Source organism: Enhydra lutris, unplaced genomic scaffold (assembly GCF_002288905.1).
Source record: "Enhydra lutris kenyoni isolate GAN:26980312 unplaced genomic scaffold, ASM228890v2 scaffoldscaffold66, whole genome shotgun sequence".
Classification (NCBI taxonomy): Eukaryota; Metazoa; Chordata; class Mammalia; order Carnivora; family Mustelidae; genus Enhydra; species Enhydra lutris.
This window is the reverse complement of record NW_019154150.1, coordinates 1,473,359-1,489,113: the sequence shown is the minus strand read 5'-3', so window position 1 is coordinate 1,489,113 and position 15,755 is coordinate 1,473,359. Positions and strand designations below refer to the sequence as shown.

The window sequence follows — 15,755 nt, the reverse complement described above, 5'->3', positions numbered from 1 at the left end:
GAAAGCTCAGAGTTAAGAAATAGATACAGCTACTATGACAGAGATGCAAAATAATAGTTACTTTACTAAGATGAAAATGTGTTGGAGCACCTGGAGGGCTCAGTCGATTGTGTGTCTGCCTTTGGCTCAGGTCATGATCCCAGGGTTCTGGGATCAACCCTTGCACCTGTACTGGGTTCCCTGCTCATCAGGGAGCCTGGTTCTCCCTCTCCCTCTGCCTGCCACTCCCCCTACTTGAGTGTACTCTCTTTCTCTTTCTCTCACTCTCTATCTCAAAGAAAGAAATAATTAATTTGACAGACAGAGATCACAAGTAGGCAGAGAGGAGGAAGCAGGCTCCCCACCGAGCAGAGAGCCCGATGCGGGGCTCAATCCCAGGACGCTGGGATCATGACCCGAGCTGGAGGCAGAGGCTTTAACCCACTGAGCCACCCAGGCGCCCCTAAATAAAATCTTTTTAAAAAGATGAAAATGTGTCTCCACATAAAAGTCCAATCTTGGCTCGGGTAGCCCAGGCAAGATGGGTCAGAGTAGTGGTGGTCATGGTCCTGGAGGTAGCAAGAAGGATGACAAGGAAACAAAAAAGAAATTTGAACCTTGTGTACCAACTAGAGTGGGGAAAAGAAGGCAACAAAGGGATCAAATACTTACTTGTCAGCAAACTGCCATTGATGACCCTCACATTCTGTGCCAGTTAAAATTATTAAAGTTAGAGGAAGAAGAATTCATTAGAAATCAGGAATAAATGAAGCCTTTAGGAGAAGAGCAAGGAGGAAAAATCAAAGGTGAATGATCTGAGGGCAGCCAGTTCCTACCCAATGTTGGTAGGAGCCTTGGAAGAGGTCAGTGATGATCAAAGACATGCCATTGTGTCTACATCTGTGCGCTGAGAACACCACATCAGCATTTTTCATTCGTAGACAACAATCTGCTGGAACCCAGCTGCTCGGCCCTGCTCAACCACAAGGTACATGCTGTGATAGGGGTGACGTGGATCCCCTGGTCACAGCGACGAAGGTGAAAAGTCCCTCCAGGAGATCTGTGCTGTTACTGAGGGGTCGGACTACCAAATAGGGAAATCGAGGAATCTGTGGCTTTCCTCTTGCTCATTCGGAATATTATGAAAAAAAAAAAAAAAAAAACCCAACAGGTATAAAGCCCCCAAGGAAGTCATTCTGTATGGTCCACTTGGCACAGGTAAAACCTTACTAGCCAAAGCAATAGCAAACCAAACCTCAACCACTTTCTTGAACATAGCTGGCTCTGAATGACTCAGAAGTACCTAGGTGATTGGCCCAAACTTTCACAGGAATTGTTTCAAGATGCTGAAGAACATGTATCATTCATCATTTTTATTGATGAAATTGATGCTATTGGAACAAAAGAATATTACTCAGATTCTGGGGTGAGAGAGAAATTCAGCCAACAATACTAGAGCTGTGGAAGCAGTTGAATAGATTTAATTCAAGGGAAGATATGCGTATTATCGTGGCCACAAACCGAGTAAGAAATTGAGATCAGGCACTTACCAGATCAGGCCACACTGACACGGAGAGCAAGGTCCCCCTGCCCAGTGAAAGGACTAAGAAGGATGATTCATGCAAGCAGGATGATGCTGGCTGCTGCTGATGTAACCATAGGTGACTTGATCATGGCTAAAGCTGACCTCCCTGGTGTTGACAACAAGGTCTTCTATACAGAAGCTAGTCTGATGACCTCGAGAGAACGTAGAATGAAAGTAACAAATGAAGACTTCAAAAAAAAAAAATCTAAAAATTTTTGGTGTTTTTTTTTATTTTTAAAAAAATTTTATTTATTTAATAGAAGTCAGAGTGAGAGAGGGAACACAAGCAGGGGGAGTGGGAGAGGGAGAAGCAAGCTTCGCGCTGAGTGGGGAGCCTGAGGTGGGGCTTGATCCCAGGACCCTGGGATCATGACCTGAGCTGAGGGCAGACGCTTAATGACTGAGCCACCCAGGTGCCCCTAAAAGTGTTTTTATGAAAAACAAGAAGGCACCCTTGAATGGCTCTGTCTTTAGTGAACCACAGTTGCCTTCAAAGAAATGGGTAGGATTGTCCCAGCCCCTCAGAGAGATATGAGTGGGGAGGCGCCCAAAGGAATACATATTCCAGTTGACCTTTCTTAGCAAAACATCCTATGTATCTTTAAAAATGTTTTTTAGGGGCACCTGGGTGGCTCAGTGGGTTAAGCCTTTGCCTTCGGCTTGGGTCATCATCTCAGGGTCCTGGAATCGAGCCCCACATTGAGCTCTCTGCTCAGTGGGGAGCCTGCTTCCCCCACTCTCTCTGCCTGCCTCTCTGCCTCCTTGTGATCTCTCTGTCAAATAAATAAAATCTTTTAAAAAATGGTTTTTATTCAAGTATAATTAATGTGTGTGTTATATTAGTTTCAGGACTATGATACAGTGATGCAGTAATTCTATACACTACTCAGTGCTCATCATATTATGTAGACTCTTAATCCTCTTTACCCATCATCCTTTGTATCTTTTAGAACATGGTATGTAGGATGCCTTTGGGCTGCTTTCATCTTTTGGTTATGTGCAATGCTCTCTTTCAAATAAAGTGTGCTCTTTCTCAAAAAAAGAAAAATCCAAGATTTTCAACAGCTTTTTTTTTTAAGGTTTTATTTCTTTTTTTTTCTTTTTTTTTTTTTAAAGATTTTATTTATTTATTTGTCAGAGAGAGAGAGGGAGAGAGAGCGAGCACAGGCAGACAGAATGGCAGGCAGAGGCAGAGGGAGAAGCAGGCTCCCTGACGAGCAAGGAGCCCGATGTGGGACTCGATCCCAGGACGCTGGGATCATGACCTGAGCTGAAGGCAGCTGCTTAACCAACTGAGCCACCCAGGCGTCCCAAGGTTTTATTTCTTTATTTGAGCAACAGAGAGACAGAGAATATGTGGGGGGGAGGGATAGAGGGAGAGAGAGAGAAGCAGACTCCCCGCTGAGCAAGCAGCCTGATGTGGGGCTCAATCCCAGGACCCAGAGATTACAACCTGAACAGAAGGCAGATGCCCCTTTTAACAGCTTTCATTCAAGAAATCAGTAGGTACCTAGGTTCCATCTGACTTGTTGCTTTGTCATCTCCAAGGAGTTGTCATCATCTAAATAGTCTAATACCGGTTGCCACCACATCCAACTCTAGCCAGGCTTAAGTGGGGAGAGAGAAAAGGAGGTACACTCCTTATTTTTAAGGGTATGACCTAGAAGTTTTTCACCCATTGCCCACCACTAAGTGCCTTTATTCTGAGCATCTATGTATTCAGATAAAAATTTGAGGATCCTGTTATAGTAAGAAGGAGGCCAAGATCTTTGCTCCCCTAAAGTCTATATTCTTTTGGGGGAACACGAGGAAGAAACAGATAACATGTTAGGCAATGACAAATACTAATAAGAAAACAAAAGCAGGGTAGTGGGATAGAAATGAAGATGGCACTTTAGATAAGGTGCTCAAGAAAGACCTCCTTGAGAAGGGGATGAATAATCAAAGATATGAAGGCAGTGTGCTCCTGGAAGAAGGAATAGCAAATATAAATGCTTTGAGGTGGGAATGTGCTTGGCATATTTGAGAAACAGCATGGTGTGGGCTGTGTTCCTAGAATTTGTTGAAATCAGAAAAGTGTTAACCAAATCACAGAGAGCCCTGCAGGCCAGGATATATATATTTTTTTAAGATTTTACTTATTTATTTATTTGAGAGAGTGAGTAAGAGAGCACAAGCAGGGAGAGAGGCACAGGGAAAGGGAGGAACAGGCTCCCTGCTCAGCAAGACCCTGGGATCAGGACCCCAGCTGAAGGCAGACAGTTAACTGATTGAGTGACCCAGGTGCCCTAGGTTGATATTTTTTGAAGATCACTAAATTAACAAGTTACAAAATCTATATTCTGTGGATCAAAGATGTAAGAGGTAAGACTGTATATAAAACCCTTAGGAGGGCGCCTGGGTGGCTCAGTGGGTTAAGCCGCTGCCTTCAGCTCAGGTCATGATCTCAGGGTCCTGGGATCGAGTCCCACTTCGGGCTCTCTGCTCAGCAGGGAGCCTGCTTCCCTCTCTCTCTCTGCCTGCCTCTCTGTCTACTTGTGATCTCTGTCTGTCAAATAAATAAATAAAATCTTTTAAAAAAAAAAAACCCTTAGGAGAAAACAAAGCCCAACATCTTGTTGACAGTGGTTCAACCATGATTTTGTGGATATAAAACAAAAGGTGTAGGCAATAAATTGGACTTCATCAAAATTTAAACATAGAATTACTATATGATTCAGCAATTCCACTTATGAGTATATTGCCAAAGAATTGAATGCAAGTATTCAAACAATTTTTGTACACCAGTGTTCATAGCAGTATTATTTACAAGAGCCAAAAGTGGCCCAAATGATGGACCCAAATGTCCATCACTGAATGAATGGATAAACAAAATTTAGAGTATTCATACAATATTATAGAATATTACTTATCCTTAAAAAGGAAGGAAATTCTAACACATGCTAAAACACTGATGAAACTTGAGGGAAGTACACTAAGCAAAATAAGCCAAAAGGATGAAAGGACAAATATTGCATGTGTTGGGAGGAAGAAACTATCTTCCACTATTCTAGGTTCTTTGGCTGGTAAGTTGATATAAAACAGATTAACAGGAGAAAAACATTTACTCACATACATAGAGAAAGTCCTTCAGAACATGAGACCCAAAGATAAGCCCATCAGTTGAGGATTTTATGCCATCCTGAACTAAGTAATGGAATAGGGGCCTGGGGCTTCAAAGGGAAGGAAGGTGACAGGACAATAAGAAGAACAAATGGTCATTAGATGTTTGCCCTGCCCTATAGATAGGACTTTCAAATAAAAATTTATCTCTTGTATTAGCTCTCTTTATGGACCAGGTCCCCTATTTAAATCCTTTTAGGTGATTTGGGAGAAATAAAAGTTTTTCTTGAGTCTGCCTTCAACTCAAAATAACCCACCAGCCAAAATGGCATATTTTGCAGTCACAGTTTGCCCTTCCCCCCAGTCCCACCTTGGAAATTTCCCCAAGAAGTTTCACAATCCTGAAATTGAGTTGGTAGATTGCTCTATCTCACTGAACCACTCTCTTAATACTGAGAATAGGTCAGTTCAGTTAAACAGTTATATCTCTCACTTCAGGAGGTGGTGATTCAGGTGGACTCCCAAAGTTAGGGCTGTGTTACAAGAGGCATTTCTATGGAAACAAAAGAAAAACAATGATTAATGATTGGAACAGATTATAAACCCAGTCTCTGAGTTCTGAAGGCAGTGAGACAGGACGATTTCTAGAGGCCTGGCTCAAAATATCTTCAGGCAGAGGCAATCTGACAGATTTTTCTGGGTTGTAGTTTGAATGTCACTGGTGATCATACTGAGGGGTCACATTGCAACAGGCCTGATTGTCCATACATGAGCTGTTGTGGTGATTTCTATGAAGTTCATATCAGGTTGTCCAACTTTAGCTTGCATGGCTTCAGAAAAATGGCAGTTTTAGTTCTCAAGGATTCCATGTCAGAAGGGTAGGAGGAAAGCTGGAAACATTCTTTTGGAGAATTTAGCCAAATATTGGAGGAAACTAGAAAAAGTCAGGATCCAGTTTACAGGTAGAAAACAATTTCTCAAAGAGAATTAACAGCACTAGAATTTGATATCCACAAAGGTGTATTAATGAAACATAATTTTTCTCTCTACAATCACCCCCATTTTTATCAAAGATAACCACAGCAAGACTAAAGCATCTGCAAACCAAGTCTAATTTCAATCTGCTTGGCCTGATCATATACATAAATGCAGCAAGAATAGTGATTGACCTTGTAGGCTCTTTTAAATCTACTTTGCTGGAACTTTTCCTAAGGAATCTCGGATTGAACTTTTCTTTTTCTATTTTTTTTATTATGTTATGTTAGTCATCATACTGTACATCATTAGTTCTTGATGTAGTGTTCAGAGTTATGGAGCCACAGAGCATAAGTGGGGAAATGGCAGAGGGAACGGGAGAATCAAGCTCCCCACTGAGCAAGGAGCCTGATGTGGGGCTGGATCCAGGCCCCTGGGATCATGACCTGAGCTGAAGACAGACACCCAACTGATTGAGCCACCCAGGCATCCCTCAGATTGAACTTTTAAAAGCTCCTCTAGGTTAACAAGCCATACTAAGGACTAGCATCATGTTATGCCTGCAGTACCTATAGATTTGGGTGAATTTCTCTTTTTTTTTTTTGAGATTTTCAGAATATCCTAAAAGTCCTGCACCTGCCAGAATGTGACCTTCCTTATTCACCTTGTAAGGCTCCCAGGAACCCTGTAAGCAAGGTACCAGGCCAATTTTTCCATGGGGCTTTATTGGCCCCATAAAGTCAATATTAGTCCCTTAAAGCTGTCTGGTCATGGGGGCACCTAGCTAGCTCAGACAGAGAGAGGAGCATCTGACTCTTGATCTCAGGGTCGTGAGTTCAAGCCCCACATTTGGCATAGAGATCTCTTAAAAAAAAAAACAACTTTAAAAAAACGCTGTCTGGTCATATCAGAGTCTATGTACATCTCTCTCAAATGTGACATTCCAGTCAAAGTCTTGGTAATATAATGTGTGTTTCCAGTTGTGTCTGTTAGGGTCCGTGATCAAAGGAACGAGACCGATATAAAGCGAAAATCAAACAAAGCTTTATTTCACGCCAAGCATCAAAAATCAAACTGACCGGTCAGGGCTGTCTCTTACAAAAAGACGACGATGATCCCGACAAGGTCACTCCCAAGAAGGCTGCTCCGGAGGAGGCTGCTCCGCAGATGAGGCCGCTCCCCAGTCGGAGCCGCTCCCAAGAAGAGGCCACTCCCAAGAAGGCCGCTGCTGATGAGGTCGCTCCCCGGACAGGGCCACTCCCAAGAAGAGGCCACTCTAGAGGAAGCCGCTCCCAGGACAAGGCCGCTCGCAACGACGAAGAGGCGATGACAACAGCGAAGATGATAAGGAGGACAACACCGATAACACAGACTCTGCTCCCCATGACACCACTCTGACAAGGCTGCTCCCCAGAGGAGGCCACCGCTCCGGACGAGGCCGCTCACCAACGAGGCCACTCCCCAGTCGAGGCCGCTGCTAATGAGGTCGCTCCCTGGACAGGGCTGCTCCCCGGACAGGGCTGCTCCGGCGAGGCCGCTCCCCAGACAAGGCTGCTCCAGCGAGGCTGCTCCCCGGACAGGACTGCTCCCCAGACGGGGGCTGCTCTGGTGAGGCCGCTCTGGAGGAAGCCTCTTCCCCGACGATGCTGCTCCCACAGGGCCGCTCACCGAGGAGGCCTCTTCCCAGACGAAGCCGCACCCCGGAATGACGCAGCTCCGGCGAGGCAGCAGCTCAGGGTTCGCTTCAAGGTTGCTGGCGTCTAGGCCATTCCCTGCAAACCGCTGCCGAGGGTCGCGGTGTGTGGGTGGGGCCGCTGGCGTCGGGGCCGCTGGTGTCTCGGTGGTGGCGAGGCTGCTGGCGGCTCGGGGCCGCTGGGACCGCTGGCGGCTCAGGACCGCTGGCATCGCTTATAGCTCTGACAAGAGCTGTTACAGCTCCTACAGCTCTTACAGCTCTTCTTCTTCCCTCTCTGATGACTCTCCTTCTGCTCCCGCCAACTTTTCTTCTTCCTTCGACAGCTCTCCTTCTTCCCTCGACAGCTTCGCAGACCAACCTTTATGGGAGTGGTTGAGCCCCGCCCCTACACAGGCGGCCAATTGAATCCCAATTCACCCCAGTGAATATACGCGCACCCCACCGATTGGACGTCTCCACCCAGCCTGCCCCGCCCCTACATCTGGGGTCCACAAGCCAGTTCCTCTGGGAGGGGCAGGCCCTTACAGTGTCCTGTTACAAGGAGAATAGATTCTTATTGACCTTATGCAAATAAATTCTGTTGCCATGAAAATAAGAATACTCACTCACTAGGAGATACCAAATTCTAAATGGAGCAGGTAGGGAGAAAAGTTGTTCCATTTTTGTTCACAAAGGTATATCTTACCAAATTGTTGATAACTTGAGAGAAAAGAGAAAAAGTTTTCCTTAAATCTCGAGAAACAAAAACCCATAAAATGTTTCCCAAAAGTCATAAAAATTGTAATCATTCATTTCCAGATAATTTTTTGTTTTAACCAATTCCACTTTAATTTTTTTAGTCGCAAATTCCTTTTTTAATTATTTTTTTAATTTAAATTCAATTAACATACAATGTATTATTTGTTTCAGGTGTACAGGTCTATGATTCAACAGTTGTATGTAATACCCAGTGCTCATCACAACACGTGCCCTCCCCAATATCCATTACCCCATTATCCCATCCCCCCACCACCCTCCCCTCCAGCAACCCTCAGTTTGTTTCTTGAGGTTAAAAGTCTCTTATGGTTTGTCTCCCTCTCTGGTTTCATCTTGTTTCATTTTTTTCCTCTCTTCCCCCATGATCCTCTGCCTTGTTTCTTAAATTCCAAATATCGGTGAGATCATATGATAATTGTCTTTCTCTGACTGACTTATTTCACTTAGCATAATACCCTCTAGTTCCACCTACATTGTTGCAAAGGGTGAGATTTCATTTTTTGATGACTGTGTAATATTTGGTGTGTGTGTGTGTGTGTGTGTGTGTGTGTACCACATCTTCTTTATCCATTCATCTGCAGATGGACATCTAGGTTCTTTCCATAGTTTGGCTATTGTGGACATCGCTGCTGTGAACATTTGGGTGCAGATGCCCCTTCGGATCACTACATTTGTATCTTTAGGGTAAATACCCAGTAGTGTGATTGCTGGGTCACAGGGTAGCTCTATTTTCAACTTTCTGAGAGACCTCCATGCTGTTTTCCAGAGTGGGCTACACCAGCTTGCATTCCCATCGTTCCAAATAATTAATACTTGTTCTACCTGAATCCAGTTTTTCATTGGCTCTGGAAATTCTTACCCAGCACAGTTTTTTGGGATGTTTTGTTTTGTTTTGGTAAAGGTTGTATTGTATTGTATTTTACCTTATTTTAAAGTGGGCTCCATACCCAGCATGGAGCTTCAACTCACAAGGCTGGGAACGAGAGTTACATGACCTACTCTCTCTCTCTCTCAAATAAATAAATTTTCTAAAAGTTGAAAAAAAATTTTTTAAAGGGCACACGGGTGGCTCAGGTGGTTAAGTGTCTGCCTTTGGCTCAGGTCATGATCTTAGGGTCATGAGATCTAGTCCCACCTTGGGCTCCCTACTCAGTGGAGAGTCTGGTTCTCCCTCTCCCTCTATCCCTCCCCCTGCTTGCGTTCTCTCTCTCTCCCAAAAAATATTTTTGAAAAATTTCTTAAAATTAAGAGAAAACTACTGACTGAGCCAACCAGAGACCCCATTACCCAGCCCAGTTTTATAGTCTCAAGTTATCAGCAACCTGAACTTGTCAAGGGTTCTGCCCTTGAATCTTCTTGAAGAAGTACTTTTGCAAGAATACTTTGCAGAGCATCAGAGTAAAACAACTATCTGTAAATGACAAAAGCATTTTAAATGCCCATATTGTTAAGGATCTGATGAGCGTTCATTATAGTGGAATTAACACATAAGTGTGGTTATTTGTATGACATAAAATATTTTAAGGTAGTAACTAGAATTATTATTATTATTATTATTTTAAGATTTTATTTATTTGTCAGAGAGAGAGAGGGAGAGAGAGCAAAGCACAGGCAGACAGAATGGCAGGCAGAGGCAGAGGGAGAAGCAGGCTCCCTGATGAGCAAGGAGCCGGATGTGGGACTCGATCCCAGGACGCTGGGATCATGACCTGAGCCGAAGGCAGCTGCTTAACCAACTGAGCCACCCAGGCGTCCCAAGAATTATTATTTTTTTAAAGATTTTTTAAATTTATTTATTTGTCAGAGAGAGAGAGAGAGAGAGAGAGAGCACGCGCACAAGCAGGCAGAGTGACAGGTACAGGCGGAGAGAGAAGCAGGCTCCCCACCAAGCAAGGAGCCCAATGCAGGACTCAATCCCAGGACCCTGGGAAAATGAGCTGAGCCGAAGGCAGCAGCTTAACCGACTGAGCCACCCAGGCATCCCAGTATCTAGAATTATGACTGATAATACTGGTACATATAAGAATTTTAGGAATTTCATATAATTTCTAGAATACTTATATTAATAATATCAATAACATACAATATAATCTAAGAAGGTTTATCATCATTAATTTGATAATTCTTTCCCTGTAATTTAACATACCAAATAAGCCTGGTTGGTATTAACAGCTCTCTTTTTATAGGGAGAGAGAACAAATCTTTTGAGATATTCCAGGACCCTCTGGAAGTTCTCAAAACTTAGTTTGAGGTCAAAACATATTTTTTTAAGTTTTCTTTATTTTAGAGAAAGAGAGAGAGCAAGTGCGAGTGGGAGAGGGTGAGGGAGAGAAACTCTTCGGCAGACTCCACACCGAGCAGGGAACCCAATGCAGAGCTCGATCCCATGACCCTGAGATCATGAGCTGAGCTGAAACCAAGAGTTGGATGCTCATCCACCTGGGTCACCCAGGTGGTTCTGCAGTCAAGAAAGATTTTGCTGAGAATTTGATTCCGGAAACTTTGTCAAAAATATCAAGTGGTGGGCGCCTGGGTGGCTCAGTGGTTTAAAGCCTCTGCCTTTAGCTCAGGTCATGATCTCAGGGTCCAGGGATTGAGCGCCGCATCGGGCTCTCTGCTCAGCGGGGAGCCTGCTTCCCCCCTCTCTCTGCCTGCCTCTCTGCCTACTTGTGATCTCTCTCTCTCTCTGTCAAATAAATAAATAAAATCTTAAAAAAATATATCAAGTGGTTTGGACACTTAACCAAATAGGATCACAGATCACTATAAAACAATAATAATCTATTGAACCAAAGTGACAAAAGTTATTAAGGGCAAATACAAAATGTTATATAGTTCTGAGCAAAACCAATGAAAGACATACTAAAGCACAGAAAATTATTTTGATAAAACACAGAATCTCCGCTTTTTGTACAGATTATTTAAAAGGTAAACTTCTTTTGCTGACTGTTACTAATAGCATACCAAAAGTCCAAGAAAACTTTGTCCTTTTTAGAAAGAGAGAAAAACAACTCTAATTTTGCACCAGCTTTTTTTTTTTTATATTAAAACTCACTTAACTGGGGCGCCTGGGTGGCTCAGTCAGTTAATTGGTAGACTCTTGGTTTGGGCTCTAGTCATAATCTCAAGGTCATGAGATTGAGCCTCTGTCTGACTCTGCATTTAGCGGGGCATCTGCTTGGGATTCTCTCTCTCTGCCCCTCCCCATCTGCTAACATGGACATTCTCTCTCTCTCTCTCTCTCTCTCTCCCCCCTCAAAATAAATAAATCTTAAAAAAATAAAATAAAATACGGGACACCTGGATGGCTCAGGTCATGATCCCAGGGTCAAGGGATGGAGTCCTGCATCAAACTCTATGCTTGGCTGGTGGCCTGCTTCTCCCTCCTGCCTCCCTGCCACTCTCCCTGCTTGTGCTCTCTCTCTCTCTGACAAATAAATAAATAAGTAAAATCTTTAAAAAATAATGATAAAATAAAATAAAATTCAACTTAATTAAATTTAATAAATTAAATGTTAATTAATTGTTAGCAAGTGTGACCACCCATTAAAATTTCTTTCCAAAGATTGCTTTTCCACAAACCTACAACTTTCTTTTCCTTCAACAAAAATTTATCTCCTTTTCTTATAGCATCTCTTACCGAAAACATACATCCTACTTTCCTTGCATATGGAGATATTTCCCTTATTATTTCTAGTAACTTTAACTACATATGTTAATTAGAATTCTTTTTTTTAAAGATTTTATTTATTTATTTGACAGAGAGAGATCACAAGTAGACAGAGAGGCAGGCAGAGAGAGAGAGAGAGAGAGGGAAGCAGGCTCCCTGCCGAGCAGAGAGCCCGATGCGGGACTCGATCCCAGGACCCTGAGATCATGACCTGAGCCGAAGGCAGCGGCTTAACCCACTGAGCCACCCAGGCGCCCCTTAATTAGAATTCTTAACCCTTAGAAGTCTTGATTTCTAGTGAAAACTAAGAATAAGCAATTTTGAATTGTATTATATTGGTATTCTTTAGATTGGCAAATTTATGAATACATTTCATAATTTCTGGAAACATATGCTTCTTCACAATATAATCTTTCAACATGACACAAGATATGTTTACCAAAAGACCCAAATATCTTTAATTCCATTTAAAAAGAAATTCAACTGAGTAAAATTTGAACATCTGATTAGAAAGTTTCATGAATAGGGGGCACCTGGGTGGCTCAGTGGGTTAAGGCCTCTGCCTTCGGCTCGGGTTATGGTCTCGGGGTCCTGGGATCGAGCCCCACGTCGGGCTCTCTGCACGGCGGGGAGCCTGCTTCCCTCTCTTTCTCTGCCTGCCTCTCTGCCTGCTTGTGATCTCTGTCAAATAAATAAATAAATCTTTAAAAAAAAAAAAGAAAGTTTCATGAATAGAACAGTATCCAAGGAGCTATACAAAATGGAAGGTTTGGGGGGCACCTGGATGGCTCAGTCAGTTGGGCATCCAACTCTTGATTTCAGCTCAGGTCATGATCTCAGGGATGTGGGATGGAGCCCCACATCAGTCTCCGTGCTCAGGGAGGAGTCTGCCTGGATTCTCTCTCTCCCTCTGCCCCTCCCTTCTGTGTACTCTCTCTCCCTCCAAAATAAATAAATAAATCTTTTTTTTTTTTAAAGGAAGGCTTTTATAGGCAGGAGATAAAATAATTAATATTCAGTATTTTGGGGCAGCTTGGTGGCTCAGTCGGGTAAGCATCTGCCTTGGGGTCAGGTCATGACCCCAGGGTCCTGGGATCCAGCTCCACATTGGGTTCCCTGCTTAGTGGGGAACCTGCTTCTACCTCTCCCTCTCCCTCTGCTGCTCCCCTTACTTGTGCATGCTCTCTCTATCAAATAAATAAAATCTTTTAAAAAATGCATTCAATATTTTATCTCATTTGGAAATGATCTACATATTTAATGACTATACATCATTTAATTTAACATAGCAAAACTAGTTTTAAGTTACCAAAAAGATTTGGAGAAAGTATTTAAGTAGACATAACATAAAACATAAGTATTGATGGAATGCTGATTTATAAACTGTTATCTTACATCTATTTAATTCACTTGTTCTTAACAATTATGCTTAGAAAGGAAAATTTCATGAAACATTAAAAAGCTAACCATCACCTTAAGTTATCTTTCTTGATGACAAATTCTGGAATGGAATTGACATGAGCTTATTTGACTTTTGGTAAACCTAGGTAGAATAAAAATATATTTTATGCTGATAACTCTGAAGGTATGGCTATTTTAATTAAGCCAACAAACTTAAACTAGCTTTAATACTAAATATATTTCCAGATCAATTGAACATAAAAAGTATTTGGGTTACTTTCTGTTGTATTTCTAAGAACTTAACTATATAAGCATTTCATTTTCTTTAAGCCAATTGAATAAAGTTCTTTTACAAGTTAATTTTGGTGATACCACCCACAGGGATAAAATGACACATATCTACAATATACATATTTGGACACATAAAAATACAGACACAGAAACCTTATAGTTTCATTTTTAAATTTTAGCCATGAAATAGATATGATAATGTAAAAATCACGTTATAAAAGAACAATTGGGATAAGTCTGTCTTCTCAGATGGTTAAAGCCTTTTAGAAGACACTTAAGATTTTTATTTGTTGGGGCGCCTGGGTGGCTCAGTCGTTACACATCTGCCTTCAGCTCAGGTCATGATCCCAGGGACCTGGGATTGAGTCCTGCATTGGGCGCCCTGCTCAGCTCCCTCTGCTTCTCCCTCTCCCACTCCCCCTGCTTGTGTTTCCTCTCTTGCTCCATCTCTCTCTGTCAAATAAACAAAATCTTTTAAAAAAAGATTTTTATAGTTCTTGACAAGTAGTCTTAATACGAGTTCTTTTAAGAACTTTGGTTTCCTATAAATAAAATCTTTAAAAAAGAAAAGAAAAAAGGGAGAAAAAAAGAACTTTGGTTTCCTAAAGTAAGAATTCCTATAGTACTTAGGTTTCTGGATTGGTAAAAAGGACTAGGTGGGGTTTGAAATGCCTCTGAGCTGTATTTCTAGTTTTTCATAGATTTGTAAGATAAGGACAGTCATCCTTAATTCCTCAAAGAATTGGTTCGGAGTCTGTGTAATGAAGGACTGACACACCCATACACCTTTATAAGAATGTTTTTCTTTCCCTCTGGGTACATAATTTTATTCTACCTTAAGATAGAAGGGCTAAAACAAAAAAATACTTCCTTTTAAATATAGGGATGCTTCATTTATCGTGCTTCACTCTATTATGCCTCTCAGATACTATTGTTTCTACAAATTAGAGATCCGAGGCCACCCTGGCATTGAGCAAGTCTGTTGGCACCATGCCCACTTCATGTCTCTGTGTCACATTTTGGTAATTCTTAAAATATGTCAAACTGTCTCATTATTATTATGTTTGTTATGGTGATCTGTGGTTGGTGATCTATGGTGTTACTACTGTAATTGTTTTGGAGCGCCACAAAATGCGCCCACGTAAGACAATAAATTTAATTGACAGGTGTTGTGTGTGTTCTTGACTCATCCACCAACCAGCCATTGCCCCCGATCTCTTTCTCCGTCTCCTCGGTTCACCCTATTCCTTGAGCACAACACACTTGAAATGAGGCCAATTAATAAACCTACAATGGCTTCCAAGTGTTCAAGTGAAAAAAGGGTCACACATCTCTCGTTTTAAGTCAAAAGCTAGAAATGAATCAGCTTCATGATCATGGCCTGTGGAAAGCTGGGATAGAGGCTGGATGCTAGGACTCTTATGCTAAACAGTCAGAGTTATGAATGCAAAAGAAGTTTTCTTGAAGGAAACAAAAAAGTGCTACTCCAATAAATCTGTGAATGATAAGAAAGCAAAAAAGCCTTATTTTGATACACAGAAAGTTTTAGTTGTCTGGATAAAAGATCAAACCACCACAGCATTCCCTTAGCCAGAGCCTCACGGAGAGCAAGGCCCTCTCCCTGTCATTCTGTGAAGGCTGAGCGAGGTGAGGAAGCTGCAGAAGAGAAGTGTGAAGCTGGCAGAGGTGGTTCACGAGGGTGAAGGACAGAAGCCGTCTCCGTGACAGAAAAGAGCAAGTGAAGCAGCCAGTGTTGGTGCAGAAGTTGCAGCATGTTGCCCAGATCTTGCTGAATGAAGGTGGCCGCCCTAAACGACAGATTTCCAGTGCAGATGAAACAGCCTTCAAGTGGAAGAAGAGGCCATTGAGGACCCTCAGAGCTAGAGAGAAGTCAGTGCCTGGCTTCAGAGCTTCAAAGGACAGACTGACTCTCTTGTTAGAGGCTCATGCAGCTCAATGACGGTAAGTTGAACCAATGCTCATATACCATGCGGAAAATCCTAGGGCCCTTAAGAATTAGGCTAAATCGGGCAACTGGCTGGCTCAGTTGGTTGGGCGACTGCCTTCCATGCATAGGGCTCCCTGCTGAGCAGGGAGTCTGCTTCTCCCTCTGTCCCTTCCCACTCTCGTGCTCTCTCCCTCCCTCTCTCTTTCAAATAAATAAAATCTTAAAAAAAATTATGCTAATCAACTCTGACTGTGCTTTATAAATGGAGCAAAAGGCCCAAATGAAAGCACTTCTGTTTACAACATAGTTTACTGGATATTTTTTTTTAAAGATTTTTTATTTATTTATTTGA

General features: G+C 42.4%; 1 pseudogene; it reads left to right on the top strand.

Annotated features, from left to right (window-relative positions):
* The first annotated feature begins 520 nt into the window (after window positions 1-520).
* On the top strand, window positions 521-1,756 carry LOC111158991 (annotated as a pseudogene).
* Window positions 1,757-15,755: the final 13,999 nt, after the last annotated feature.